This window comes from Pygocentrus nattereri, chromosome 14 (genome assembly GCF_015220715.1).
Source record: "Pygocentrus nattereri isolate fPygNat1 chromosome 14, fPygNat1.pri, whole genome shotgun sequence".
Lineage (NCBI taxonomy): Eukaryota > Metazoa > Chordata > Actinopteri > Characiformes > Serrasalmidae > Pygocentrus > Pygocentrus nattereri.
The window spans coordinates 23026201-23031578 of NC_051224.1; the positions used below are offsets into that span (position 1 = coordinate 23026201).

Below are 5378 nucleotides of genomic sequence, written 5' to 3' on the forward strand. Positions count from 1 at the left end.
CTATAACCTGATTAAATCGTAAGTCGCTCTTGATGAGAGTGTCTGCCAAATTCATAACAGTTAATGTAGCATAATGTATGGCCTCTTGTGGATCAGTGCTATAAAAATGTCTATTATGTTTTCTTTCTGTCTGCATCACTTTATACCAGTGTTGTACGTTTCCTTGAGCCCACGTTTGGTATTTACTGCTGCACATCACACTAATTTTACCATCTCCCTCTCTGTTAGGATGGGTTCCTCAGGAATTCACATCGTATGTGTTGGGCTGGGCATTTTAGGTCCTCATCGGCGGCATCATGGCCTGTGTCCTGCCCAATTGGAAGGTGTCATCCTTCACCGGGCAGAACATCATCATTGCACAGGTACAAATACAAATACAATCTGTTTATACCTTTCATGGAGCATTGAATGAAAAGAAACCACAATGTCCACATACAGTACAGCAGTAACAGAAGAAAGACTTAATATTGTTGTATTGAGGTCATGCATATTGATATTTTATTGATATTGATTTTTTATTGATTTTATTGATGCACATTGATATTTTAGCCGTATGTTTAATTGTTTTGCATGTAGAAAGTGCTGTTGGACTGCTGCTAAATTTCGTTGTACACTGTGCAATGACAATAAAGGCATCTTATTTTATCTTATCTTATCTTATCTTATTGATGTAATATGGTATAATTAAATGAAATCACTCTGCCTGATCACAGGTGTCAGATTTTTCTATTGGGACATAGCACTGCATCACTTATTACTTTACTTACTCTTAAATGATTCAGACCAACCCCCACCCCAAATGTAGTCGATCAGCCAAGACAGCTGCCACATCGAAGCAATTAGCATCGTGCTATCTGGATGTTGGGTTATAATCTCTAACACAATCTTTAATTCATGCCATTCGACAGGCACCCTAAAGATCCACTTATACATTTGCTAGCAAATTTTGCCACGATGAGTGATTTCATATCACACATTTCCAGGCCACTGTGTTTTTAGAAGTGCAACCTTCTAAAAAACAGCACAAACCATTCAATGCTGGCCTAAACTGGTTTGTGCTGGTCTGGTGCTGGTATATCTAGTCATACCAGCATCCAAAACGCATAGTGGTTTTGCTGAAGATCAGCATATGAACTTCGATTCCTGCTGACTTGAATACCAGCCCCCAAACTTAGCTCATGCTGCTTTTGCTGGTGAACAACTACGCTGGTCTATGTTGGCTTTTATAGCAGATAAAGCATTCTGTGTCCATGTTTATAGGCAACAGTATGGTGCCTTGTTTTCAAAAGACACATTGCCATGCACAAGGATGGTTGACAATCAATAAATAATCGACAATACATAACACAGAACACACACACATGGTATACCATGGTATAGAGTCACTTAGCTAGCCTAGAAGGAGTCCTTAGCTGCGATGGAAAGTCTCACAACGCAACTGCCCTGCATCACACAGGAGGCGGGCCTGGGAAGCATTAAAGGCTGAAAATGTCCTTAGCCAAGACGGGGTAACATTTTCCTGCAGCCAAACACCCCCAGTCCTGGCAGCCTGCAACGCAGCGTCACCCGAGTGGCCGACCCAGGCAGTGGCATAACTGTGATGTAGCATCGTTTAATCAGCCGGCCCGATAGGCCTCCTAGCTGCAGCATAGCACTGCTCATGCAGCCAAACACTATCGGTCCAAGCAGCCCTACAGCTGCAGTGCAGTGTCCACCAAGCAGCCAGTCCAGACTGAGATGTCACGTAGATCAGGTCCCCAGCCCAAACAGCCTTGTAGTCTAATACAGCATCACTCAAGTGGCTGGTCCAGGCTCCATAACAGCTGAGGTGTAGATTTACCCAAACCACCAGCCCAAGAAACCACAGTTGGAAAATCGTTCTCGGCGGAAATGATGGCTTCACAGCTAGCAAAGAAGCATCAAAACATACAAAGAAACATTACAAAACAAATGAGAATCCTGTGTAAAGGCCATATTGTGCCAGCACACTTACAGCGGAACGCACACCAGTCATCACACACACTATACAAAACCTATAAACATGTCTTGGCTGATTGACTACATTTGGGGGAAGGGGACAACTGTGTGAATTTGATTTGAAACTACTGGACGAACGTAAGGAAAGCACCAAAGAACTGCCCTCTCATGCTTGATGTGCTTGTGTTTGTGTGTTCAGATTCAGCAGGAGGGTCTGTGGATGGGGTGTGTGGTGATGAGTACAGGTCAGCAGCAGTGTAAGGCCTACGAGTCTCTGCTGATCCTGAGCTCTGACCTCCAGGCTGCCCGTGCCATGACCATCATATGTTGCATGCTGACTGTGATAGGCTTGCTGGCACTATTAGCTGGTGCTGACTTCACCACCTGCATCGAGAATGAAGACATCAAACCCAACGTGTGCCTGGTGGCCGGCGTGGCCCTGCTCCTCTCCGGCCTGCTCCTCATCATGTCCGTCAGCTGGTCTGCCAACAACACAGTCAGTGACTTCAACAATCCGCTTAGCGCTGACTATAACCGCAAGGAGCTGGGGTCTTGCATCTTCATCGGCTGGGCCGGCGGAGTGCTTCTCCTGTTGGCCGGAGGCTTGCTCTGCTGTTTCAGCCGGCCACGCTCCGGAAGCTCCGGAGGCACCGCCAAATATTACAGCAACAGCGCTTCTGCCCCAAGCAAAAACTATGTCTAGAGGGGCAAATTTAGGGTCTAAAGGTGATGATTCAACTGCATTGTTTATAATAATATTCAATATAGCATCCATTCATTTTTTTGGCTAAGGTAGAATTCTTTGGCTATTTTCGAACATAAACATCCAAAAATGTGTTTGTTTTTTAAAAACAATTCTGAATCAAATCAAAAGAATCAAATCAAATGCATTGAATCGTTACCTAAAATTGTGAGGTCATGTGCTTTGGATGGAAATTAGATAAGCGTAGTGCTGGTTCTGGATTCCCTATGCCCTGTATATTGTAATGGTTTCCTGCTCTAAAGCTACATTCACATTACAAGCTGAATGTGATTTTTTTGCTGAAATCCAAACTTATAGTTCACATTTGTGTGAATAAGCCATTCATATTTTGATCAACAATTCAATTACTGGATTTAACAGGCCTTCATCCACTTGGCCTCTCCATTTCCCCCTCAGGCCATTTTAAACGCCAACAGACGTTTAGATGAGGCCTTAAAGGGGTGAGGGATTGAGTGGACACAAGTGTCAACTTTAGCAGCAGAACCGGAAATCACTGAGACTTGTTCCCTTTCAAACTCTTTTCAAAATGTGGACCAATCTGTAAGACATATCATTAAATTTCTTTAAAATACTTCATAATCAAAACCACATCATTGGTTCTGCAGGCCTTTAGGTTGCAAACCTCTCCATCTGTTCTACACAACTGCTGATAGAACATCACTTTCCTCTGCTAGTTTGCCTGTTAGCATGCTAAAGGCTGCACAGCGCAAATAAAAACACCTCATTGCAGTGCAGTATTAAAGCTTACAACTAACCAAGGCAATTATTCTCAAATTTTATTTATGTTCAAATTTGTCAATAAAACTTAAAAATACCTTGAAGATACCTGACTAATTAGCGCACCGAAGACAACCTAGCTGAGCACAAGTTCCTTTCCAATGAACATCACCGTCCATGCTGTCCATCTCTTCCCCTTGAACTTGGGTAACAAAGGCGTAGTGAATTGAAGTTGTTAATGTGAACCTTGCAAACAGATCAATAATGAAAGATGTCATGAACGACAACAAACCAACCAGCTGAAAAAGGCTTTGTCACAAAGATACCTTGCTCTGAACACATCTCAGACATTCATTATCAGTTCACAAAGTTAAGGATTGTTAAATAGGACTGTCATATTGGATAGTCTTGACTTTAGGCTTAAGTTATTTGGCTAAATAGAAAAATCAGACATTGTGACTGTTCTCATTAAAGTTGCGTGGCCGTGAATCGGGTTTGTATCCAATCTAGGAGCACATATGAAAGCGACTCAGATCTAAAAATATCAGATCTGTCACATCAAGGCAAAAAAAACAGATTAGTGCCACTTTGGCCAGGTAATGTGAGCACCAATGCACAGGACATGGGGACTTTATGACCAGAGATGGGAACATATAGGATACAGGAAACTCAAGCATTCAACAGAATAAATAAGCGCACAGAGATTTTAGGATGGAGAAATGATGATCTGTAAATATATATATATCAGGGAAAAGCTGCAGCTTATGTTTACTTTCGTTTATGTGTTTATATTTTTCTGTACTTTGCAAATCACTGCAGTCATGAGAGAACACGACTCACAAGCTGTATTTGACCCCTCCTCATGCTCTCTAGGTAGGGCTAAACATAGTAGAGCCTTTAAACTACACAAGGTGGACGGTCCATGTTTTCTTTTCTCCTGGTTAGCTGGTGTTTTGGATGAGGACTGTTTTCTCGGGGCAGCAGTGTGTAATGCTATCATTTCTGTGCTATAATTTCCACATCCTTGTTTGGACTCTTCAGCCTGGAGGTGCGGGTAAATCTGTCCATTTGAGCAGCTAACAGCAACACAAGCAACAAAATGGCCAGCGATAATTAAACGCCTGCAATCGTCACATGCTCTCCACACCCTACTGCAGGTGGTCATTTAGCACACTGGTCAGAGAGTTTGTGTACAAATGTATCCTCAGGTCAAATACATTTCAGTTACTGCTATATTAGTAAGAAAATAACTAATCTTTTCAAGTCATAATTAGCTACATTTAATGTTGTTTTGTAATATGTAGAAATTAGAAGACAACTAAACAGACTTTTTAAGAATAAATTCATGAATTGTACAATGAAAAAAATCAAGATATTTTGTATGTTGAGTTGAAATAATTGGCCTCATTTTGTATTTGTAATAAAACATGTCATCATTTGAGTATTTCATTTATTTGTTTAAAATATTGCATCTATCAGTGGTGAGTTTCACGACGTGTTGGCTATGCACCAAAAAACTCTTACTATAGACAAATCTCTCTTACCTGACTGATCACTTTCAGTCTGTAAATGTGAACAATTAATCATCTGCACATACAAAAGTAACACACGGTGTTCCTCAAGGTTCTGTTCTAGGGCCTCTACTATTCACATTATATATGCTACCACTGGGTATTGTTATCTATAAATGGTATCACCTTCCATTCCAACATTTATCACTGCACTTATGTAAAGCTTGGATAATTTGTAAATATGTGAAAGGGATTATGATGCTATTACAACTTTCAGGATTTTCATTTTTTCATAGGCACACAACTGCAAATCAGAATACAACTAACAAATTCCTGACAAAATCCACCTAACAGCCATGCAAAAAACATTAGGCTGTGTTTGGTCGTTTGGCATGTCAGTCAAATGGCCT

The 5378-nt window shown here is 41.2% G+C and overlaps 1 pseudogene; it reads left to right on the plus strand.

Annotated features, from left to right (window-relative positions):
- The first annotated feature begins 229 nt into the window (after positions 1 to 229).
- Positions 230 to 2710, plus strand: LOC108434920 (annotated as a pseudogene).
- Positions 2711 to 5378: the final 2668 nt, after the last annotated feature.